The sequence below is a fragment of the Callospermophilus lateralis genome, unplaced genomic scaffold (genome assembly GCF_048772815.1).
Source record: "Callospermophilus lateralis isolate mCalLat2 unplaced genomic scaffold, mCalLat2.hap1 Scaffold_107, whole genome shotgun sequence".
Classification (NCBI taxonomy): Eukaryota; Metazoa; Chordata; class Mammalia; order Rodentia; family Sciuridae; genus Callospermophilus; species Callospermophilus lateralis.
Genome location: NW_027510917.1, coordinates 2,807,649 through 2,835,058, shown reverse-complemented (window position 1 = coordinate 2,835,058; position 27,410 = coordinate 2,807,649). Strand labels below are relative to the sequence as shown.

Sequence of the window (27,410 nt, the reverse complement as noted above, 5' to 3'; positions counted from 1 at the left end):
TACTAAAGATATTGAAATGGCTTTTCAATGTAAAATCACCAATTCCAGATGATTTCACTGGTGAATACTAGATGTAATAAATGACATTAATCTCCAACAATATGATTAATTTCGGAAAATAGCAACATAAGAAGGCACTTTCTAAGTCACTCTATGAATCTACTGTCATTCTATAATCAATATCAAACAAAAATTATGGCCCATTTTCTATGTAAACATAGATGCAAAAATTCACAAAACCACCTTAGCCCCCAAAATTTTGAAAGATAATGCACATCACAGCCAAGTAGGATGTATTACAGCTATTTAAAGCTCATTTAAATGCAAAATTTAATTGATGTAATCTATCATATCAATAGGCTAAAGAAGAAAAAAATAAGATTATATCAATAGGTACAGAAAACATAGTTATAAAAAACCAATACTCATCATAATAAAAACACTCAGTGACCTGAGATTAACAGGGTGCTTCCCAACTTGATAAAGAATACCATCAGAAATCTATCCTTAATATCATCCTCAGTGGAAAAAGAAAATGCTTATGCTAATAATTCCTCTCAACATTAAATTGAAAAGGAAAATGCAATAAATAAAGAAAAGGAAATATAAAAGTATACAGACTAGGATGTACAAAAACAACAACAGCAACAAATTGTTACAAGCACCATAATTATTCATGTAGAAAATACTAAAGATTCAACAAAGGTTCATTTTAAATCTACAATATTCAAGACAGGATGCTATTTGCAAAAAATTAGCAGATCAGTAAGCAGAACAGAATGTCTAGAAATAAATACATATATATATATATGTCAAGACAAAGGCACCAAGCCAGTTAAATGTAGAAAGAATAATCATTTTTTTGTTTGATTTTTAAACATGTGCTGGAACATCTGCATATCTAGATAAGAAAGCAGTCTAGGCACAATCTTTACATTGTTCACAGTAATCACCACAACATGAGTAACATACCCAAATATAAACTGCAAATCTATGAGACTTCTAAAAGATAGCATGCACAGGAAAAAAAATCTAACAGACCTAGGGTTCAGTGATGAATTTGTAGGTAATATAAAAAGGAATACCAATGAAAGGAAAAGTAAAGGGGGTAATGTGGGGTTCAGGAAAATCCCTTTTATACCCTCTCTGCAAAATAATACTGTTAATAGTAAGAAAAAAAAAATACCCCAACTGGCAAAACACATATCTGATAATAGACTGTTATCCATATATACAAATAACACATGACTTATAAAGCAAACAACTCAACTTTAAAATGAGCATCTTAGCAAAGACTATATAAATGACTAATAACCAATTAATACACAGTGCTCATTATATGTCAATAGAGAGTCAAAAATTAAAACAAACATGAGCTATCACTGCATGCATATTTTTATGTAAAATCCCATAATGGACAGTAAAGTTGTTAATCAATATGGATAGTAACAGGAATTTTCATTCACTGCTACTTGATATTCAGAATGCTGCAACCTGTTTGGAAAAGATTTGGAAGTTTCTCATAAATGTAAATATAGTTTTAACTATTGTTGCAACTATCATACTCTTATGTCAACACGCAAACCTGCACTTGAATTTTCATCACAGCTTCATTCATAGTTGTCAAAACTGAAAGAAGCCAAGTGTCTGCCACCAGATGAGTGGTTAAATAGATTGTGGTACATCCAGACAATTAGATAGAAAATTTATTAATTACATAATCAAGAAACAATGGGTGGTGGTATCTTAAATGTACATTGCTAAGTAAAAGAAGTTATTATTTAAGGAATGTATACTATGATTGAAACTATAAAATTCCAGAAAAATAAAATATAGTGATATAAAAAAGATCTGTATTTGCTGGGGTCAAGAAAGATGAGAATATATTGGTGAAGCACAGCAGTTTTGGGAGGTGAGCTGTAAGACTCCACAAAATTTTGTGGATACATGATGTAGAGGTATAGAATAAAACTCATATATTCTACTAAACACTATGGACTTTCATTAACTATAATGTATCACTGTTGTTCACCAGTTACAGATAAATGTATTACATTAATGCAGTCTTGCTAATAAGGTAATTATTTGGGTGAAGAGTGGTAGAGAGGGGATGCATGGGCACTCTGTATACCATCAGCTGAATTCTTAGGTAAAGCTAAAACTACTATAAAAATAGCCAATTAATTTTTTAAAAATGAGAGACATTAATGCACAGGAACATGTTCCTAGGTCCCCTCTAAGATTCTCTGAACTGGACATTTCCCTGTACACATGAAAAGTCTTCCTCTCCCTCATCCCAATAAATCATCATAGCATTCATGACTACTCCAAGATTTGTCATATTGTTTCATCTTCTAGAAAGAGCTCAGGAAATACATACCAAAGAGATGATCAGAAAAAGAAATGACTGATTACATGAGTAAAAAATAAACTTTATCAAATATTATAACAATTTTCTTTCTTTTATTAGCAACTAGCTTTGCCTTATTTTCATGCACTGCTTACCACACTGATTCCAAATTACTCCAAATTTTGTATTCATAATCTCTTTCTTTTTCCAATTTCTCCCTCCTTTCCCTTGTCTGTATTGTATAATTTCCTATTCCTGAATCTCATCTCAAATATTTTTGGTATAAATGCTCCCTGTTAGTGCTTTAATGGTGAGTTTCAATTGTTCCTAGTTATAAGGAATACATTTAGATTTAGATTATAATTATTTTAGTGTCCCTGTTTCCTATAACCATGTGATCTAATCAAAGCCTTTTTCCATAGTGCTTTATAGAGTTTTAATTATTAGTACTGTGAATAAAATAATGAATTATTTATTTTTTACCTTTTCTTGAATTATGTTATAGAAGAACTCTTTCTACCTATTTTAGCAAAAGCACTTAGTATCAGGAAAGTTCAATAGAGTAGGCAGAATTGTGGAGAAGTAACAGGACATAATTGCTAGAAGGCAGATTGTAAAATATGCATGGAGTTGATATTTAAAAAAATCTCACTCTGGTCGCACAATCACATACCTTACTGTTGGGGTTTTTACCCCCCCCACCTCCCACCCCACCCCTTTCCTCCTGACCAGCGAGAGAATCCGGGGAAAGCATGCCCCGACCAGGACAAGCCAAGAAAGGTAAAGGTCACCCAGCCTGCACCCAGCCCTCCCTCACAAGAGGACAATCAGAGGAGCCAGGGAGATGCTGGATCTCATTTATTGAGAAAGTACACACAGCTTATATACTGCACAGGAGCCAATCAGGATAAAGGTCAGAGGGGTGGAGCAAGTTTAGGTGTAAACCCATCCCATAGTCTGTAAGGGAAAGCACAAGCTGTCCAGGGGGGGCGGAATAGTCCGGGGACCTATCCTGGAGGTATTCCGAGTTTTCCATCACCACCCACAGCACCCCCTCCTGGCTGATAGCCAGGAGCCATCCCAGCCACATGTGCAGCCCCATACTGGGAAGCGGGCAGCAAGTCATGCCCTACACCTTACCATCTTTGAAAGTGACTATAATCACTCCAGATTTCTCTAAAGATGAGATTAATATATTTTTCTTATTATTGTAGTGAAGTTAGCTGAATTAATCCAATGTGTAATAATCTATAATTCCTTAGCATATGTGAAGCACTCAAAAGACATTATGTCAAAGTTATGTCAAAATTCTTTAAATATAAGGGAAGGTTTGAAACAAGAGGTTTTAATCCCAGGTCTGCCATTTTTAAGTGGTTTCACCTTGAGTGAGTAATGCAAAATCCATTAAGGACAGCTAATAAGTGGATTTGATTTGGGTCCTTTACATGGCATAAGATTAACCAAACAGTGTCTGTCTGGTAGTTGTTTAAAAAAGTTCAGCTCTTTCAAGGAAAAAAGCGGCATTTTAAAACATGAATCTTGGGCCATTCCCAGGCATTTTACTTGCTTCTCAATTCAAACCACTGCTGGGTCATATAACAAAAAAAAAAAAAAAAAAAAAAAGAATTATCACTGCCTGTATTTGGGCATTTAATATACTAACACATGAGAAATTTGTGGACATCTAAAGCCTCAAGGAATCAATTATATCTCTAATTTCTGTAACTGCTACAAGACAGTGCTGCTAAAAGTCATTACTCTTGATTAATAGCAATGCATAATTATTAGGAGAAAACACCTATATTTCTCTTTGATTTCTCACTGTATTCACCTATGTCAATTGCCAGAGAGTTTATTCACCTGGATATTTGGGACATGTGAGCTGTATATTTACATTTGCTCAAGAAGGGAAAATCTTCTCAGTATTTATATATTTTGTGTACCAAGATGAAAAAGAGAACAATTTACAATTGGCAGCCCTAATAAGCCTTCTTCATTTTCTATAGCCTAATAGAATCATGGATAGATGTGGATTCTATAGCACCAGGAACTTTTGTTCCCAAAAGTGAGCTTTTAAGAATAAAATTATTTTTATTCTGATTACAAGTTCCATATTTTCTATATCCTGAAAACTGCCAAAATAAACTTTAAAAAAATATGTGACTCTCTACCATGTAGTCTCCATCCCCCAAACTGATGTCATTTGGCTTATATTGCATGATTCAATTCTCCTTTGTATTGAAATGCTCTACTGCTGACTTTGTAACAGCAAATGAGGCTTACAGAAAACTCCATCCAGAGAGTCATGTTCTTCTGTAAATGTGATAATTGCCCCCATTTGACTACTGATTCATTTGGCCTTCATATGGATAATTAAGAATCACAGACCTGTGGTAATGACCTAACCACATGGTATTCTGAACATTGACAATATCCTGTTTAAAACATACCAATTAAAATAACCACATAGTACAGAAGCTTTGTTTATTGTTTAAATCAAAATTCTTTGTGTGTGTGTGTGTGTGTGTATATATATATATATATATATATACATACATACTTGAAGGTGGGAGGTAGGGAGAACAAACATTTTTTTTTTTGTGGAGTATTATAATTCAGAATAATATTACAGTGTTAATAACTTAGGTGTGTTTCATTTCACTCTAATGTGTGTGGGGTTTCTTCTAATTGCATATGTAGAATATACAGAATTTCAGATATGCATCTTTATTTTGACTTATTACAAATAAGTATATTTTATAGTTGATGTTCGTTTCATTTGACTGCCTGAAGAACAATACACAAATAGTTGTTCATTAAAGGAAAAAAATGATCAAATAATTAAATTTTGTATAGGCAACATTTCTTGGCAAAACAGATTCTATTTGTTTAGTTAGTTAAATTGATTTTGATAATATTTCAGTTTTCATTTATTTTGGAATAATTCATCATAAACTAAAGTGGAATTATATTAGTATTCTCATAAAAAATAGTCAATGGATTTAGCATTTGACTCTGTCCATAAATTAATTGTATTGCAGTCAGTTCAAAAGCTTGAATCTTTAATATAAGAAGTTAGATGAGGTAGAGAGGAAAAGATTATTTGATAAAAATTATTTCAAACTTTACCTTCTTTTCCACAAGAACATTAAAGTTTTCTTTACTTTTAATAAATGGACAGAGAATAACACTGAGCTCAGAAGGCATGTTTTTCCCAACAGCCCCAATGGATAATTTGTTGCGTCTCCATCATCTGTGGTAACTCCAGTCCCTGTTATTTGAAATTAGGAGGATGAACTTGAGACATTAGAATACATCTCACAAGGTATTCTGGGAAAGATTATATTAACATATTTTAAATAGAGTACACAAAAAAAGATAACATGTATTTCTTCAGATTTATGGATTTGTTTTATGAAGACTTAAAGTTGTAACAACTCTCTTAGAATTATTCTGCATGTTAAACCAAGAGAAACAAAGATTTAGAGAGATAATCAACAATCTGAAAGATCAAAGGATAGCTGAAGGATATTTTTGGTTAAATATTCTGTTCCTTAAAGATAAAGTGATATTATAAAGTAAAGTGATTGCATAGAAATTAGATATACTCTGCCATATTGGGAATTTTCTCTGATCATCCCCCTAGCCATTATTGCACATGGGAAGGGTGCATGATTTATCTAACTGATATATTTAGGGGCAAACAACTGTATAAAGTGTACTAAAAATTTATTTTTATGTTTCCTTTGAGAAAAAAGATCCCAAATAAAGAGTATATCCCTGTTTATCATGGGTCTGGGATGATGATTCTGCCTAATCTTGGAGTTTAAAATTGTGAAGTGATTTTATACTTACACCCTCCTCTTGTGCCTGATATGTCACACTCTATCTACTGATTCTTCTTTTGGCTCAATATTAGTTCTGAACTCGAGTGAAGACAAGACATTCTTCATTAGTGCCTCTTCAGTGGCAGCAAAGTGGAGTTAGTGATTAAAATGTAAACATTATTCTTTCCATCAAATTGTAGCTTTTCACTCCCAACTTGCTTCTTACATTGATAGAAGACAGAAAGCAAGAGGCAGGGGCAACATGAGGTTAAAGCAGTAATTCTACAAAATGAGCCCACTCTCCTGACTCCCACATGCTTTCTTTTCTAAAAATCAATTTATCTGTAGTCCTGCCTGATTTAAGTGAATAGGATCTATCACATTCTTCAACAAACTACCCGTAATCTGCAGGAAAAAAAGAGACCTAAAATAATGTCAATAAGAAGAACATAGTTTTCACAGAAGGGGAGGACTTTTGTGATCTCAACATAGGTCAGATCCTGGAACTCAGGGAGGTAACACACCTTCATCATGAAATCTGTAAGAAAAGGTTCCAAGTAGAACTGGTCAAAATTGGTCAAGGTGACCTAGAGTAATCATGGCCCTGGGGACTTGAAAGTCTAATATCATTCTACTGTCAGTCAAAAAATGAAGAGGTGGTCCTGGGTGATACTGTCTGAAAACCTCTCTGGGAGCCCCCATAAAATAAGTTCAGGAGAGACATGCTGTCGTTCTCTACTCTGAGAGGGCCCACACTCTCCCTTAAGACTAAGTCCTTTCCCAATTCCCCATCCCTTCTAATAAACATGTCTATAACTCTGAGAGATTTGTCTGAAATCTTTCTGACTTGATTATAAGAATCCGGGTTGAAGTTGGGGGACCTCCATGCTGTTTCAGTTTCCTGGAAGACCGTAGCCCTCTTACAAAGTGATAGCATTTTGAGGTAAGAAACTTTCTTCCCCAAATCAAATTCTACAACTTACTGATGTTTGGAGCCTGATTTCTTCTGCTTATGTGGCTTGATTCTTTATATTTGTTTGTTTGTTTTTGTCCTCTGCCCCAACTTTGACATGTCACAAATTCCTGTCGCTGTTACCTGCAGAGAGTTCTCTGAGGATTTCCAGCTCTTATGCCACCTCAACTCCTTTTTTTGTCCCTACCTTTATTATGTATAAAGCCCATTATAGCCAATTCTATATATAATACAATAAAATACTAAAGTCATATTTCTAAGAAGTGGGGTATTAATTATATAGATAACTAATTATACTTTTAAAGTCATTTTTTTTCTATTCTCAATACTTTCCCCACTGCAATTCTAACCTATTTTTTGTACCAACTGTACCCCAAATAGATTACTTTACTAATACCTCCTATACTTTGGTGGAATTTTGTTTCAGGGAAAAGATAAGGCCCTTGAGGATATGGATTGCTTTTTACTGAACTTTGTATTTCCACCATATTCACATTGTTTAACGTGAAGTGTGTTCAACAAGTAACTTTTTAATTAATGCAAAATAGTAATCTGATTGTCTCACACGTTCAATAATACAAAGTTCAACTTTTTTCTATTTTCTGTTAGCATTACATTTGCAATGACATGTCAATGGGCAAAAGAATAACAAGGACAAAATTAGGTATCAAAATTGGGAAAAAAACTTACAATTGAGAAGGTGTGTGTGTGTGTGTGTGTGTGTGTGTGTGTGTGTATGTTTTCCTTTGGTTATTCCACTGACTCATTTTGATTTTAAAGACAATGTCAAATGTCAAGTAGTATATGGAACTCAAAAGGGGAGCACAGAACAACAACAAAATAAGCCTATCACAAATCTTCACAATTACTTCTAAAGATTAAACTCCTTGAAAATCTCAATTTTTACACTTCTGAGTTTTTTCACATCTCAATTTTTTTTTAGTACCAAAGATTGAACCCAGGGATATGAAACCAGCCTTTTTGATTCTTTTTTAGTTTTGATATAGGTTCTCATAGGTTGCTTACAGCCTTGCTAAGTTGCTGATGCTGGTTTTGAACCTGCAACCCCTCTACCTCAGCAAACCTAACCTCTGGGATTATAGGCATGTGTCACAATGCCCAGCTTCAAAAATTCTTATAGGATTATTTAGCATAGATTTGATGGATATAAATATGTTCATGTTCCCATGGTGATTCTGATATATACTTTCTCTAGTATCACTCTTTGTGTCAAAAGGATACTCCCATTTTTATATTAATGTATTTCAAATAAACAGGGAATGGCAGAGCTGTAAATCTCAACAGAAGCCACATTCATTTAAAGTCTGTAATCTTTTTTAATCAGCAGTGGTGACAGGTAGAGGAACTAGAATAAAAGAGTTGGACTCTGGATCTTTACCATAGCCACAATAACCCTTTATCTAACAGAGATGTTATGAGGATCACAGAAGATAATTCAGGAGAACTTTGAAAATTCTAAAGTGTATTCCTATTATTTTAATACTAGAAAGTAACACTTCTGGATTAACCTTATTATCTTATTCAGTCCCTCTCCTCCTGCCAGAGTAGCATAGAGTTGAAGACCATAAAATATTTTGCCAGAAGGACCTTAAATTCAGGAAGTTGTATTACCCATTCCAGATCTCGAACCTGGAACAATTATTTTATCCTTATGAACTCTCTTTTCCTTATCTTGGCAAGAACTACAAAACCAATAATCATTATGAGATTGTATAATTAAAATCAATATTATTCTGAGACAATGCAATTATTATCAGATTGCTTAATTGAATGCCTGGGACAAAATAATAAGTGGACTTTACTTAATTACTAGAGGATTTTAACAAAGAAATCTTGACTAAGATAAAATCTGTCTTGCTTATGTTTGATAAAACTTCTACCCACTTCACCAATACACGCCTATCTTCTAAAAATTTCCAGTGAAAAAATATTATACTTTATTCTCTCAAGTTTCCTCAGCAATCTTCATTAGGGCTAAATTCATTTAAACTTAAGAGTCTAAATGAATTAGACTATTTTTAAGCTACTTAATTATTCACTGCATCAAATTAATTATCAAATACTATTGGATCCACTTGCTAAATAACCCATTTTCCATTCATTCATTTAACTATTTGTTGAATATCTATTATATGTTAGACTTTCTACAATAAGCATACACAATAAAAATTAATAAACCAGATGTTATAGATTCACACATTTTAATATGAGAGAACAAAACCATATAAATTAGCAAAAATATAATAAGAAATAGTCATTCTGAGAACTGAGTGAGAGAGAAGTTCACTGTGGAATTAACGAAATCAGAAAGTACAGGCTTGGCCAAGGACATAATCAACTAATAGCTAAATGTGTAAATGTGATATTTGAGTATGGGCAGCATTAGTGGGGTACAAAAACAAACAGAAGGAGTTAGATCCTGTTGAACACTAAATATTTACAAAACCATTTTATCTTCAGGGAGAAACCAATGACAATTTTTAAGATCTACAGGGACCAGTGTTAAGAATCCTGAATGAGTCCATAGAGGATATGGAGATGGAAACCATGCAAAAATCCTAGATGTATTGGCATCTCAGGTGATCTGATCTCTGACCTTCTGAATTTTTCCAATTATAAGTCTGGAATGGTGGAGGTCCAAAATGTCCAATCTATATTGAAAACATACTACTATGATTTTGCATTTTAAATTTAGTGTGTACTGAATATAAATTCCTATATTAAAGCTTGGAAACTCAATGGGACACTTTGTTTAATGAAAGTCTTTATGGAGGCAATTAAGAGTAATGTAAGTCATGAAAAATAAAATCCTAACCCAATAATGTTGGTATCCTGAAAAGAGAAAGAGACCAGGGCTTTCTCTCTCTCCATGGACCAAAGAAGAAAGGCCCTTTGAAGACACTAGAGTAACACTCATCTTCAAAGCAAGAAAAAGGTCCGCATCAGAACCAAACTATCTTGACATGGTGATGTTATACATAAAACATTTATGTTAAGTCATCCAGTCCATGGAAATTTGTTGTAAAGACCAAGCTGATGAATAAGCAGATGAGAACATCTGGTTGTACACATGTCCAGGCACACAGAACCCATCATCTTACCCTTAGAATCAGTCTCAGATTTGTGATATTTCAATGCTTTGTTCTTTACAGCCAAAGACTTCCCTATATTCACACAATGTCAAATTATCTTCTAAAAATTTGTAATAGTCAGTGAAGAAAGCAAGAAAGTGAAGGCTCCAAAATTAGAAATTTGTCAATCATGTTGAAATGTAATGACAGAGACTAAGTTATGAAATCTAAGCTTAGGGATACACACATCAAGTTCTACAATGCACATGATGCTTTCTACTACAAAATTAAAAACTTAAATATATATTATAGAGTAATGTGCATAGGGAGATTTTAAGGGGACATAGTTTTTTTTTAGGCAAAACTGAGATATTTGGATGCATTTACTGCATGAATATATTCCTCATTTGACATAATGTCATGGTGCATAATGTAATCCAAAATTTAGCTACTCAAGTCTTTGTCAAGTACATCTGTGACTTACATAATAAGATTAGCCAGTAGTTTGGAAATAGAATATTAAGATTTTCTGTTAGAACATATGAGTTATCAAATAAAATAAATGAGGACAGACTTTTTGAATTTTTATGGTTTATGTGTTTGTTTAATATTCTATTTGGAGTGAATAAATATGACAGTTCCATTTACTGAAATTGAGATTTCTGAGAAAAAATAATGTGTCTCATGATTGAATATCACTTCAGTGTGTCTCATAGAATTTCCATTTCTTTTCTTCCCCATTTCCAGTGCCATCACTTCAGAATTTAACATATTTTATAGCTATATGCTGCTCCTGTAGTCACCAACTCAGTTACTTTTGATCATAATCATCAATACTCATAGTTTGCATGTTTGAAAGATATTTGGATTCCAAGCCAAAGGTTAAATAAATGTATACATTAAGAAAGCAATTTAACCTGTGAAGATTCATTCCTTTTTACATGGTAAGGTAATAATTACCTTGCAATTTGTTAGAAGAAAATATATATAAAAGCACAATTCTAACACTTGTCATATATTTGGAGAATTAGTTTACATTGGAGATTTCTATCTATATATCTATCTATCAATCTATCTAGCTAGATATAATTTGTGTGATTTCACCATATCTATTCTGATTTAACCTATCCTTCAAACCCTACCATATTTAACCCAAGGGTGGATGTAGAAAAAATCCTTAACCTCCTTTTATCTCAGGTTAAAGAGTTTAGTGTTTATGTGAAGAAACAAAAGTAGCTCACATATAAAGTTAAACAACACATGATCTTACAAATAAATGACATACTTAGTTTATATCATATAAGTATAACATAAGCCTAGCAATTATTTTTTTTATTTGTTCTTTTTAGATGTACATGATAGTAAAGTAAATTTTGAACATTATGCATACATGCAGTACAACTTATTCTAATTTAGGATCCTATTCTTGTGGTTGTACATCATGTGGAGTTATACTGGTTGTGTATTCAAATATAACATAGGAACGTTATGTCAGATTCATTCTACTGTATTTCCTATTCTCAGCTCTGCTTCCTTCCCTTCAATGCCCTTTTTCTAATCCAACAATTCTTTATTATTTTTTACTGTTTCACAAGGAGAGAAAACAAGCAATCAAAAAACTGCTAGGGGCTTCCTGTTGTAGAACACTATTTACTGTGTAATGATAAAAGAAAGTCTTCTGTTACCTATAAACTTTCATGTTTATTGTTCTGCAATAATAGGAAAGACAGAAATGCAAATCATTACTAATAGTCCCTCTAACAAAACATAGCTATTGCTAACATTTTTTTGTGTGTGTTTTATTCAGACTTTTCCCTAAAGCCTAAATTTTATTTTTAATATAATCTAAAACATTATAAGTTTATTTTTACATTTTCCAGGTTCCATTTATTATTTAAATACAATTACTTTCCATGAATTTTTATCATTTTGAAAACATTATATTAGAGGTTGATTTTAAAATATAATATCTTTCTCCCATAAAATTATAAATATCTCTGGATATTTCAGACATTCTTTTTAATATATATTTCTACAAAAAGAATTATAGGACATACTGTTTACCATTTTTGGCATATGTTTTCAAATTGTTTTTTTTAATAGTTTCTGATGATTCATGTTCCATAAAAACTATGTTACTACTCTACTTACCGGCATTCATTTATTGTTATCAATTTAATGTATTTCCTAGTTGCATAAATCAGATATAGCTATTTTTCCTCCAAAACACAAGAAACTTTTTCTCATATTTTTAATGTTACATTTTCTTTTTCTTATGCATTGTTACTTGCTTATGTTTTGTGAATCATCACTCATTTTGTTAATGTGTAGATCTTACTAAGCTCTAGTAATATTATTAATTAATTTGTTTTCTTACAACTGATATGGATATATTTTAAAATAGTCACATAGTTAAATGCCTTTTTACTCTATTTTACCATTTATGTGTGTATATGTGTATTCTTCACTATTTTTATCTATCTTTTAAAATACAGACCATATCAAGTTCCCTTTTAAAATTTTTTTTAGTTGTCAATGAACATTTATTTAATTTATTTATATTTGGTGCTGTTAATTGAACCCAGTGCCTCACATATACTAGGCAAGCACTCTACCACTGAACTACAAACCCAGCCCTCAAGTTCCCTTTTAAGATACTGAAACTATTATCCTATGGAATATTTGTTATAATTCTATTTACTTTATAAAATATCTTTGTAAAAAATGTATATTCCTGTTTATCTATATAGTATTATAGAGAGAGCTTATAATATTTATGAAATGGTGTTTGGATTTAGTTCTTATATTTATCACATACTGTGAAACTGAATAGAAAATCAAACAAAATGCCCTTTAAAATACTCAACTATGCTTCTTTATTATGGTTTGGATATGCAATGCCCCCAAATGTTCTTATATTAATGAAAGAATATTCATACATGCAATTATTGAATTTGTGAGAGATGTAACACATTTAGTCCATCCTAGTTTCAACTTGCAGATGGGTGAGAACTATAGCAGGTGGGAAATGAATGGAGGAGGTTGGTGACTCGGTATATGCCCTGTAGTGGTTCTTCTTCCCTTTATCCTCTTCCACCCCTTTCGTTTTTGCCTCCTGGCTGCCATGAGTCCAGCAGAGTTCCTCCACCACGCCTTTCCACCACTATGCTCTGCCTCACTTTGGGGCCAGAGCAATGGATTCAGCCACTCGTGATCTAAATCTGTCAAAGTGTGAAATGAAATAAACTTTCTCTCCTCTCCATTGTTCTTATCATGTGTTTTGGTCACATTGACAGAAAGATGAGTAATACTCTTCCAAATATACAAATAACTTCATTTACTTATTTTGTTGGGATTACAATCTGTTTTTTATATAGTGGAGTGTGCACAATTATAATATAGATACTCATTTTTTGTGCATGCCTGTAATCTCTGCTAATCATGAGGCGGAGGGAAGGAGGACTGCAAAGTCAAGTCCTACTTGTGTAATGTAGCAACAACTTATCTCAAAGTAAAATTATTTTAAAAAATGCTGGTGGTATATCTCAGTGGTGGAACACTTACTTAGACTGTGTGAGGTTTTAGGTTCATTCCAATATACTTTGAAAAATATATTTACTTCTTTTAAGACTTACCCTAAAAAATCATAGGACAATTGTACAGACATATTTGTCTTTGTAAGATGTAAAAGACTAATCATGTTGACTTGCTTTTTTAATATAGCAATAAAATAAACAGCAATATATAGACAATCAGTTAAATAAAGTTATATATTGGTATTACAAAACAGTAATAAGCTATTAAAATATATTGTGATGTGTATGTATTAATGGAATATCTATATCAATACATATATTTCTATTATGCTGACTATACAACAGCATGCTTCTAAGGATTTTACTACAACTACTTGTGTAACTTTGACAACAATGATTTTAGGTGGGACCATTTCATCCAGAAGATAGTGCAACTTTTAACAGAGATGCCAGAATTCTATTATAAGCTCTGTAGCTCCAGAGCCTAGGATATTACTCTATTTGCTATATGAATAAATAATTAAGCTGTACTTATTTGGGATTAAGGAAGAACAAATAAAAATGCCATCATCTAATTTTGGAGATATGCAATAGAAACAGAGAGAGGGAAAGAAAGAAGAAAAGCTAGTACCTTTTTAGAAATCCAAGTATTTGAGACCCCAAATGAAATGTGTGCATGGGAAACAGGATCTGGCAGAACAACCTGTTTCAAAACATTCCAGATGATCTGAAACATGTCAAGGTTGGAGAGTTCTGTGTTTCAGATGAATTCTACTAGTGTCCAAGCAGGTGACGTTCATGAGTGATGCAGCCCAGGTGTAGGATAACAGTAAGGGTCTAATGTTACGGCAAACTGCAGAAGGAATGCACCTTCACTGGTTTCACAGCCAGCCAGCAAGCAGGTTAATGCCAAATGGAATACAATTACCATAAATGCATTTTCAGGTAGACATTTCCTAGATTTTAAATGTCAGTAGCCAATTCTAACAATTGTTGGCAGAATAAATACAATATGCTTACATAATTACACCATTCTGTGTGATCTTCAATTGATAAAAAAGAAGTTTGGAGGTGGGTAATATGGAAAAACTTCTATTTCCCTTTTACCTGCAAGGATTCTTGAAACCAGATTCAAAGAAGGGAGGAGATACTTAAGAATCATCACTCGTGATCTAAATCTGTCAAAGTGTGAAATGAAATAAACTTTCTCTCCTCTCCATTGTTCTTATCATGTATTTTGGTCACATTGACAGAAAGATGAGTAATACACTATATGTTACAATAGAGATTAAAATATTATTGTGTATTAATAAGATAATTGTGTCTATAACACCTTTTTTTCCCAGTGCACATTTTAGACTTTATACTCTTCTTTACTCTGTGTTCTGACTATCCATGATAGAGTTTGAATTTTGGCTCTTTTACAAACAAGGCAAGCATACCTTTAATAGCAGATCTCTGGTCAACTGATGTCTGTTTTCAGAGCCCTTGCTGCTTTGAGTGTCACTCCCACTGCCATCTGTGCCTTGTATGTGGGGATTTAAAAATGAAGAGATGCTGACTGGGACAGTTTCTCCTCCACTGACCATCTGCCACAGGTGCTGGAAGCATTACTTATAGTACTCAATCTTCAGATGAAAGGTTGAATTAGCTGGCATGAGTTTCTTACTAAATTGTTGTGCCAGTGTTTGAAAAACACATTCTCAAACTAACCTAGAATTTTAGAAGTTGTTTTCTTGTTTGAAGGGATTGTCTTATTGTTGTCCTTTGCTTTGGGGTGGGGACTATTAAAAATGAATGAGGAAGGAGAAGAAAAATTTTATTAAGTTATTGATGATTATGAGGCAAGAAAATGTGCAAGTGACCTGAAAAACTTGACTCTTACTAACCATTCTACCTGCATTATCCCCCAGGACTGAAAACAAGCCCTTGAAGATAACACTTTTTTGCTAGGAAAACTCCGTTGATTCTAATGCTGGAAGAACATGATACAGTAACTGGAAATAAAGAATGAGAAAAGAATAATGTATCCAGATACAAAGCAACATACTGTCAAACTTTAAACACTCTTATAAGATAGTTCAGATATTACAGTATACTGAAAGCACTTTAAAAAATCACATAGCTAGTTCATCATTTGGGGTAAATGAATTTTCTTTATAATACAAATATTAACTTCTACTTGGAAATAATCCTAAATGATTAAAATTGCTCTTCAGAGAGGAATCATGAACTTAAAGATGAAACAACTTGTTTAGAGTAGTTAGGTATTTTCCAAGAGTTGAAAGCCAAGATTATGGCAGACTTGGAATTCAAAGTATCCTGTCTTAATGGAATTCATAATAGTAATAGCCTTTTTCTGCACATTTAAATCATACATCCCTTAGCACATATATTCTACAGAAGTCAGGAAATTTTGGACAACAGAAGGCACTAGTTACTCATGCCCAAATTCATCAAGAGTCAGATTTGAGGAACTATTTCAGTATAAACATGCTTCCTATGGTTAAAAGGGAAATCTTTCCTTCACAGTCTTTAATATTAGTCATCTTGTTTCCAAAGACTGACTATGGATTGTGTGAAATGAGGGTTAAGATTAACATCCAGAGCATAGAGAAGGTGGCAAAGAAAACAGTCCCTTGATTTAACAAAGCCTCAGATGAGAATTATGTAACAAAATCAGCCCTTTGCTTAGAAAATTGACTGCACAATCCATATCATTATTTATCTGATAAGAAATGATTTTTTTCTGTGACATTTGTTGCATTTCCAAAGTTTCTGCCATTCTACCTAATTCTGCTACTCTGAGAAATACCTGGTACCCCAGATATTTCTGTAGATGTTCAAATATACAATAGCAATATGCATTTGTGGGAATCCAGGTAGTGTTTGTGTGACTCGCCCTCAGGAGCTAATCAAGCATTGGAACACTGAAGAATAATGGAAAGAATTTTCAGACTAGGATTTTATTTCATTTTCTAGATCTCATTCTAAAGTTGAGTTATTAGATTCATATTGACCCTTCCTCTTTCAAATCAGTGCTCTGAGAATCTGTTGGACAAAATATATTAAGCAATGATTTACCTGGTTTTATGAAAATAATTCTGCAAGAATTATTATCAACTTAATAAAAAATAACTATAAATGATGGTCAAAGGTTTAAATTTTACTTTAAAATATTAATTAGGTTTTTTAAACATCCTAATATAAACAAAAAATAAAAATAAGAGGCATTTAAATACAGAATATAGTTTGAAAATACTGATTGAAAATAATTTTTGAATGTTGTTTATTAATCATTGATTACAAGTGCCTTAAATTTTCATAAATTCAAATAAAGTTAATCTGTTTGGGATTTTCCTGTGTGTAAGAGGGGTGATTTTTTTTATTTGATTGTTTTTTTTTTATTGCACTTTCAAAGCATGGAAAACAATAGGTACTATATGTTTTTGGTTCCACAATAATCACATTTTGCATATAATTTTAGTAATGATATTTATTTTATCATTGATTTCATTTAAAAATCATGTTTATATATACATTTTCTATGCAGACTAATTGTTAAGCAAATTGAATTGGTTTATAATTGTTTAAAATAATTTGATATATATTGAAGATTATATAAATATCTTTTTGTCAAGTACCTTCAATATTATTTACATCTTAGTACTATTCAGAAAAAACTCATAGCCAATATTTTATTTTATGAAATACAGCATCCAATGTGATCATATTGGTCTTTTGGTAGTTTCTGAAAATACACTAGTTATATCTATTAAATTTCACTAGACGTCATTAGTATTCTTGAATTCTATCAGATGTATGATCCTAAACATGTAGATAAATATAACATTTGACATTTATAACACAATAAAGAGGCATTTTGAAAGCAAAATGTAATGAGAAAATATATACTATTATATTATAGTCTCATTTATTGCTGAAACCAAAAGTAAGAAAGATTTGGTGTTAAAAAAAATGAATGATACTAAAATCCTCTGAATCTGTTCTCTTATAGGTTTACTTTAGCAGAGTTAAGTTTATAATTAAAATGAAATAGCAAAAGTGGAAAGCATCAAAACATGGTATTAAAATAAAATACTTATTCATAAGAATGTTATTTTAAATTACAAAGAAAAATAATAGAAGTAATGAGATATTTTTCCAAAAAGAAATAACAGTGATGAGTTAAGAAGGTAATTTATATCACATAGAAGGTTTGAAGGAGTGTGAAACAATCAGTACACATTATGCAGATTCACTATAAAATGTTTCTCCACAGAAAACTTTTTCAACAAAACTTATATAATGTATTTTATTTACAAATAAAACCTCAATTGTGAACCTATTTGGACTAAGGGTATTTTTATCTAATCCATCTTTATACATAAAAGAATATATTATAAAATAATGTAAAAATTTTAAATATTTATAAAATCCTACTTAAAATAAATTTTGTTAAATAAATACCCTATTAATACTAATTGATAATGTGTTCAATATCCTTATTTTTTATATATATATATATATATATATATATATATATATATGCAATTATGAGATTTATAAATAGAATAATGTAGTGCACTATGTAATGAGTTCTCATTTTTATATGTATTTAACTTAGCAAAGATGCAATGAAAGTCACTCAAAACAAAACAAGAGAAATAAAGAATGAATGAATGACAGGAGGAGGGGAAGAAGGAATAAATAGTTTAAAGTCATGAAAATTTGGTATTTTCCCAAGAATAAATAAAACAGATTAAATGGTCACCTGAAGTTTTCTCTGTCGTTGTAGAATCAAATCTGACTTTTGTTTGTATCTCATATATCTCAGTCAACTCTAAACTTGAAGAACAGTTAGTGCAATATGATTCTAAAATCAAAACAACTTCTTAAGTAATTATTATCTAAAAAATAAAACAAAAGTATTCTAGTATAGGAAGAAAATAAATATAAGATTTCCTAAGAACAGTATATCAATTTATTTCATTTTCTTTTTTTTTTAAAGAGAGAGTGAGAGAGGAGAGAGAGAGAGAGAGAGAGAGAGAGAGAGAGAGAAAATTTTTAATATTTATTTTTTAGTTATCGACAGATACAACATCTTTGTTTGTACGTGGTGCTGAGGATCGAACCTGGGCTGCACGCATGCCAGGTGAGTGCGCTACTGCTTGAGCCACATCCCCAGCCCTTATTTTTTTCTTAACCAGAATGTGGGAAAGCTACAGGGTTTGGAAGGGATGGGTAGACCCTCCAAACATGGGGACAATGTCTTCCAGCCATTCCTTTCCCTGCACTATAAATGACCAGGGCATTAGCAGCTCATGATCACTTTCAAATGCAGGACATATAATTTATTATACAGCATATTTTATAGAGATTTTAAAGAATGACTTGTTTTGGTTTGGGTGTGAGGTGTCCCCCAGAAAGCATAGGTGTGAGACAATGAAAGGAGATTCAGAGGAGAAATGATTGAGATGTAAAAGTCTTAACCCAATTAGTTAATTAATCCCCTAATAGGGATCAAGTGAGTGGTAATGGTAATGGTAGGGTGTGGATGAATGGGATGGAAATTTGGGTGTGGTTTGGGGTATATATTAAAATCTGGCAAGTGGAGACTTCCCTTTCTGCTTCTTGATTATCATGTGAGCTGCTTCCCTCTACCACCCTCTTCTGCCATAATGTTCTGCCTCACCTCAAGCCCTGAGGAGTGGAGCTGGCCTTCTATGGACTAAAATCTCTGAAACAATGAGCCCTCAAATAAAATTTTCCCTCTTGACAATTGTTCTGCTTGAATCTTTTAGTCACAGCTGAAAAAAAAGATGATTCTAATATGTATTTTATCAAATAAATTGTTTATTTTCTAGCTTAATTTAGAAGTAAGGTCCCATATATATGATGTGACTCTATGGAACTTAATTTAACTGTGAATTTGTAAGTTAAACATAACCTCACTTTATTTTAAGCTTTCTCAATTTAATAATTCAGACACTGTATTTTCTCTTACTTCATTTTATCTTTAACTAAAAACTAGTTTCTAATGACATGTGAAAACATTAAATAAATAATATTAAAACTGGTTTGAATAGTTGATGTATTTGAATTGGTATGAAAAATACATTCCCTTGGAAAAATTGAGCTTTATTTCCTGGTTGTGTCACAGAATCAACTCAAAATATAATTAATTTTACCAAATAAAAATTGATTTCATTCTTCAAAAGAGATAACTACATTTTATTACCAGTTTTTCCTCTCCGTTCATTTACATGGCCTTGAAATTTTGCTTATACTACACATATATCCTTAAAAACATTCACAATGTGGAACCCATATGGCCAACCAAAGGAATTCATAGGGTTAATTGCATAAATAGAAGCTTTTAAAAATGCATTTTTCAAACCACAGGGAGGTACGTGATTATGTATATTTTAAATAGCTGTATCTAAATTAACTCTATGTAGCTTTTTATTTCATTTTAAAGATAAATTTTAAATTTTATAAGAGAAACAATGGCCAAGTAGGAGAAGAATATTTGTTGTTTAAACAACATTTAGTAAATTATATAGATGCTTAATGCAGATGTTTTTACTTTGACAATGATCTCATGGCTATTACCAAGAAATAGAAAAATCCCAAAATACCTCTACCCTGGATATTCCGTGCATCAATAGAAGAACAACCATCCACCAACAAATTAAAAATTATCTACTCCATCTATTCAAACACAAAACTTTTTGAAAATACAATAAAATTGATTATACCTATTTGAGGACAAAATTCTTTTCAGGAAAATGTATAGGTGTGCATTGTATGTGTTTCAGGAAGGAATATGTAAATGATAACAGCAATGTTTACCATGATGACTTCCGAAACATAATAAGCACAATGTAATGACAAGCACATTAACAACTTAATTTTTAAATTAAACATATGCTAATTTATAGATTATACATAGGTTGTACTCTATGTATCTAGGTATCTAAAATGTCATTTATTCTTTTAGAATTATGCAATCTGGAATACTAATAACTTGGTTTTAATGTTGATTAAAATTTAACATTTGGGATCACATCTTAGCAATAATACATCAGTGTCTATCCCAGTTTGGAGTGACCCTTATGTTGCATCTGCAAAAGCATTGACAGTTTCCCATTGAAAAGGGTCATCAGGTTCAAGGGATACTAGAAAATTCAAATGTGCTCTATGCAATTTGAAAATTTCCTGTTCTTCAAGGAGGACAAATTGCAAATATAGAGCAGTAAGCATGTTGATGTTCCAGACTAACAGCTATTGTTGTAATCAGTTGACTAAAAAGAAGCAAATATTAAAAATTTCAGGGTACAGGGTGAGGGTGTAGCTAAATATTAGAGCATTTCCCTAGTGTATGTAACACTCTGGTTTCAATCCCTACACCCCGCCCCCCACACACACACACAAAGAAAAAAAAAGTAAAGAAAGAAAGAAAAAATGAAAAAAAAATTGAAGGGTACATTCAATATAAGTGGGGGATGGTTTTCTTATTTTATAGGTTGCAACTAAAACAAGTTCAGTGTAATATAGCAGTACCATTTCTGTTGTATCATTCTACTTATTTCCAATGCTTATTCATTTAATCTACACAAACTCAACAAGTAAAGAAATACAACACCCCAAAAAGTTTGGTAAATATAATTCCTAATATATGAAGGAGACCTAGATCATAAAAAACAATCAGAAATCAGATCAATCTGTGTTTTCATGGAATTCTCACAAAAATATATTTTGTGTGGTTGAAAATACATTAGTTTCTGTGATAAGGAATATCAAAATGTTAAGCTTAAAAAATCCAAAGAGATCCAGTTTAGTTATTTATAAGAGACAAAGAAATATACAGGGAAAAGAGGCTGAGAACTTTGGGGATATTCTAAGCTATTTTCTATAGTGATATGTCTCATAATTTGGGAGAATTTTTTTCCATTACTATTATAAAGTTATCCACTTTTTAATACTTTACTACATATGTGCTGGGGATTGAAATTCCACCCATCAGATGACCTTTGCCAGAATATACATACATATAACTTTATCTAATATTAAATTTGTTCACATTTAATTTATCCCTTAGAAATTTGAAGTTTCAAGTACATAGCAATTAACCTGATAATCTGGGGAAAATGGTTAAAAAGAAGTGATATGATTAGGATCCAAATCCTGGTACTGCTTATATCCAAAGTACATGCTCTCTGTAGCATGCTGCATTGCTTTCTCCATAATCTAATATAGACACACATGTGGCATAAATCAATACCCAATTTTTAACTTTCTGAAAAATGACCATTTTGCTTTTATACAACTACATTAAGTAAGAAAAAACATAGGAAGAGTGTGTTACATTCAAAAGTTCTCAATGAGATAATTGTTAAAAATATAGAACTATAGAAAATGCTTCTTAGTTGTTTAAAAAGGCACTTCAAATCACAGAAAGGATATATTTCTTCTAAGAAAATACAAAGTTGGCAATATCAGCACTAAAAACTTTTAAAAGGTTTCACTGACAGGCTTTGGAATGATTCTTGAAATTATTATGTGCTATGATTTGAATGTGTTCCCCAGAATTCATGTATTGGAAACTTAAGTCTCCAAGGAACCAGTGTTAAGAGGTTAGACTTTTAAAAGGTATCAAGGTCATAAGTTATTTGACCTCATGAATGCAGTAGTAAGGTTTCAAATGAATGGGTTCCTTATCATTCCCTTTCCCTCTTTCTCACACCATGGGAAGCCTTCTGCTTGTTTCTATGAAGCAGGAAGTCCTTCTCCAGATGTAGCCCTTTGATCTTTGACTTCCTTCTAGTTTTCAGAACTGTGAAACTAAGTTCTGTTCATTATAAATTATACAGTTTGTGGTGTTCTGTTATAGCAACATGAAATGGACTAAGTCAAGATGTAGCCATCATTTCTAAGGAAGTTTGTCATTAATCCCAGTATACAAAAAAGCTGGCAATGTCAATGCTAAGAGATAAGCATTTTCTTCATAATGCTCAAGTGAAAAAAAAGTGTACATCACTTATTCTTATGAATAAAATTGGATTTGTCTCTGTCTGTACTTAATTATTTTAAAAAGAATTAGATCTATATTTTAAAGCCTTTCTTTTCCTTTCTATGTTATAAAAATCCCAGAAGCCTTGCAAATAAAACAAACTGAGCAAGAGCATTTTCTTTGTTATCTGTTTCTATTATTCCAGAGATTAACACCGCATCCACCCACCTTCATGGGCTATTTTAAAGCAGATTTGTTATTCAAGGCATATACCCTTTCATTGCTATAACATCAAACAATTTTGTAGTGCTCACTATGTCACCATTCAATTTTCAACTGGAAACCTTCCACAGCCAACCCTTCCAGAGGTCTTGCTGCCTTTAGAATGCAAGAAAAGTGAAAGAAGAATCAGACCTCTGTGACCAGCCATTTCCCATCCTTTGAAGTCAGCCTCTGCTCATTAACCTCTTAAGCCAACTCCTCCTACTGCAATTTTAGCTCTAAAATCACTTTATTGTGTTTGCAAAGGTCTTTTGACTTTCTCTTCCTAATGCAGATCAGGATCCCATGTCCAAGACACAAATCCCTGATCACCTTTTTTGGAAGAAGGAGAAAATATCACTTCTCATTCTTTGGTAAATATCACCTCTCAATTTCAGCAGCTGAAGAAGACAGCCACAGTTATTGACTCAATCAATTATATTGCCATCTTCTCTCTCTAGTGTGTACTCCTTGTTAAAACACTGCTTTTCATCTCAGTGTCCTTTGAGAGGTGGACTAAGACAGTGTTTACATGGTTTTTTTTTTATTTGTTTGTTTGTTTTTGTTGTTAATTTGTTTGTTTGTTTTTTTGGCATTAAGTCTTTTAAGTTTTTTATATACCCTGGAGATTAATGCTCTATCTGAAGTGCAGGTGGCAAAGATTTTCTCCCGTTTTGTGGCTCTCTATTCATGGACTTGACAGTTTCCTTTGATGTAAAGAAGCTCTTTAGTTTGTTACTATTACATTTATTGATTTTACTTCTTGTGCTTTAGGACTCTTGGTAAAGAATTCAGTTCTTAAGATGACATAATGGAGATTTAGGCCTATATTTTCTTCTAGTTGATGCAGGGTCTCTGGTTTAATGTCTAGCTCCTTGATTCACTTAGAGTTGTGTTTTGTGCAGGGTGAGAGATAGGGGTCTAATTTCATTTTGTTATATATGGATTTACAGTTTTCCCAGCACCCTTTGTTGAAGAGGCTGTCTTTCCTCCATTGTATGTTTATGAAGTCTTTGTCTAATATTCAATAAGTGTATTATGTGGGTTTACCTCTGTGTCTTCTATTCTGTACCATTCTTCTTCATGTCTGTTTTGGTGCCAATACCATGCTATTTTTGTTACTATAGCTCTGTGGTATAATTTAAGTTTTGTTACTGTGATGCCTCCTGCTTCACTTTTCTAACTAAAGATTGCTTTTTCTGTTCTGGGTCTCTTATTTTTGCAAATAAATTTCAGGTCTGCTTTTCTATTTCTATGAAGAACATTATTGAAATATGAACAGACTATCAGGGGAGATGTGAAGAAGCTCTTTAGTTTGTTACAGACTATCAGGGGAGATGTGGTTTCTTTCACGCACAAGGATATTGTGCAGAGTGCCTTTCAGTTTAATCGGGCAGTGTCTTTGATCTCTAAACTCTCAGAAGACTCTCTCTGAGTCCTTAAAATGTGAGTTTTTTAATTCACTTATCCCTCCCCTGTGCTTGTGGAGGGACCTCTCTGACTGGTACCTCCAACCACAGTAGTGGTATAATAATATAATACATATTATACTACATAAAATACAATAATATTTTCTCATATCCAACCTCCTTATTCCTCAATCTGCTATGAGTGTCCAGTTTTAAATTCCAGTAAAAGCCCCATTCTTCTTTTATGCTTTTGTTCACCCACCTTACTGAGAAGCTGCCTGTCTGCTTTCCTGGTTTCAGACCACCACAGAGCTGCCAGAAAAGTGACCTTCTCTATTCCATCCTCTTGAAACCTCCTTAATGTTCTTGCATTGCCTTGCACAAGAGCTTCTAGGGGACAACAAATATCTAAATCATAACACTTAAGAATTTCTCCTCTGTAGAGGGCAGAATCAAATTATTTTGGGTGACATAAGAGCATTCAGGTACTATTGAAAAGAGCAATGAACTTCTGGTAGTAAATGACAAGTATTTACTCAAATAACCAACATTTGTTAGTTATTTCAGCAGAAAACACTTTCTGATCCTGAAACACCTAGTCTTTCACTCTGTTACACTATCATCAATTTATAATCTAATTGAAGCCCATGCTTGAAAAACCAAAACTGGTTAAAACAATGTTAAAATTAAGGACTATATAATGTATTTCATTCAATATTAGGTCATCATATAAGATAATAAGGGCCAGAATTCAGTTGCTAAATAACATGCTAAAAATATTTTTGGGAAATTCTTTTCACTTGTAAATCCTGTTCATTTTGTATATCTTCTTAGCTTCTTAAAAACACAGTTTTCAAAACAAAGAAAATAAATTTAATAAAGAATTTAATGCCCTATTAATACTATAATATGGCTGAAAATTTAAGCAATTCATTTATCTAATTTGAGCCACACATTCATTATTATAAAATGAAGACTTTGAACAAACCAATTTCTAATTTCCCATAAATGTTTTGGGCAATCATTCTGACAATTAAGTAAAAATAATTAGAACTGCAGTTTAAATGTATAGATTCAATCTGGTTTTATGAAATGGGAAATTTCACATTCAACAATAGGCTAAAAATACTTTAATCTATTTTTTCCTGTTCTTCATAAAATCTGTGTATTGTTTCTTGATCAGAGATGATTGGCAAACCTCACCAAGACACACACAGAGAGAGAGGTCAAGAGAAAGGGCAATCCACTTTATGCAAATGACTCTTTCTTATACCTGATACTTAATCCATGAGAAGAATGTTGATTCCTAAGAAAAGGCAAACTCATGGAGCTTAATAGAAAGAGCTTGATCTTGTACTTGTAAGCACCAAAATTTAAATGTCTCTGGCCCTTATTTTTAACTTCAAAGGGTTAGTTATTTCTGGAACCCTGTTTCCTTATTTGTAAAATAAATATAATACAAATTGCCTTGCTGGAATTATATAATGTAATTTCAAGGACTCAGGCTAATGATATATGACCCATATTTTATGTTTCAACATTATTCATATTGTAATAATGGTTAATGTTTTAAAGAAATTATAAGAGATGAATGCATAAGAAACTATAATATAGAATATTGGTCAAACACTGAAATGAAGAAGCATAAGCAGACAAATTAAGAAATTTGTATGGACACAGATTTAACAAAAAGAGGGGAGAAATTCTGTGATAAGACTGTTAAAATGTCAAGTGTTCTGAGATGGGACTAGAGGAAAGTTAGACTTAATTCACATCTTTGAGGAAATCACTTCAACTATAAAAATGAAAGCCTTCATGGGAAACTTTCCCCCATACCAGTTGATCATTCTATTAGTTTTATGGACTCCTGGGTGTAAGTACAAATGCTGCATTATTTGAAAGCTTCTTAGATCTGATATATAGAATTCTGTTGTATTTTCTCTGAATGATTCTTTTTATTGACAAGCTTACTGTAAGTGAAGAACAATTGGAGACATTAAACAGATGTTTCAAACATGTGTTTAGCAAAATGTGTTTTTCTGGCAATATGAATAAATTTGTGACTTCTGTCAAAGTCTTATTTCCCGCTCTTCAGAATAAATTAAAATATAATATAAATATAATTGTCATTATAATAATTATAATACTTAATGTTGCTGAATTTTAAAAAATCGGTAAATATTTGATCTAATAATTCCTTTATTCTAAGAGAAACAAATATTTTGTGTAGATAAAATCATACTTTATATTTTTATATACCATATTTTTATTATAATCATTAAAATTACATCCATCAAGCACTATGGGAATAACTTTTGAACTTGATTATGTCATAAACTCTGGCCAAAATGCATGCTCACACTGAATATTAATTAGTCAATGTCATCAGAAAATTCTATTTTTTTTAATAATTTACTTTTTTATCAGCACATTATAATTATACATATTAATGTGATTCATTATGTCATATAGTATATGCATATATTTCTAACAATCTCCTTCTCCAATACCTCCTTTTCTCTTCCCTCATCCCCAGTCCTTTTGTTTAAAAAATATTCAACAAGGCAGAGTTGCTTGTGGAAGACTTTATGAAACAGATACATTGAGATAGGCCAGCCAAAATGCCACTGATATACTGAGAAAATGAATTAAGCACTGACCAAATTTAGTAACTACACTCAAATAATCGGGATTCTTTCTCCAGTAGTAAGATAATATTTCTATAGAATATGCAGTTGGTGTTTCTTCCCAGGTGTGATAATAGATGACTGATTTAGTCACTCTTATGCTTGGGAATCATAATAACAATAATAATAAGCTGGCAGAATAATGAAGCTGGCCTACATTAATGATAGGACCTCTAGTGACTGCCAGAATTGTTTCTCCATTGTTTTTTAAATTTGACTTTATTCCTTCAAATTTTGTTTTTACTTAAAGGTATCATAT

The 27,410-nt window shown here is 32.1% G+C and overlaps 1 non-coding gene across 1 annotated transcript; it reads right to left on the bottom strand.

The window, feature by feature from the left end:
* Positions 1–18,990: 18,990 nt before the first annotated feature.
* Positions 18,991–19,124, bottom strand: LOC143386252 (small nucleolar RNA SNORA71). Its single transcript, XR_013089556.1, has one exon. It is a non-coding gene; the product is annotated as a small nucleolar RNA SNORA71 (small nucleolar RNA).
* Between the last annotated feature and the right edge of the window lie 8,286 nt (positions 19,125–27,410).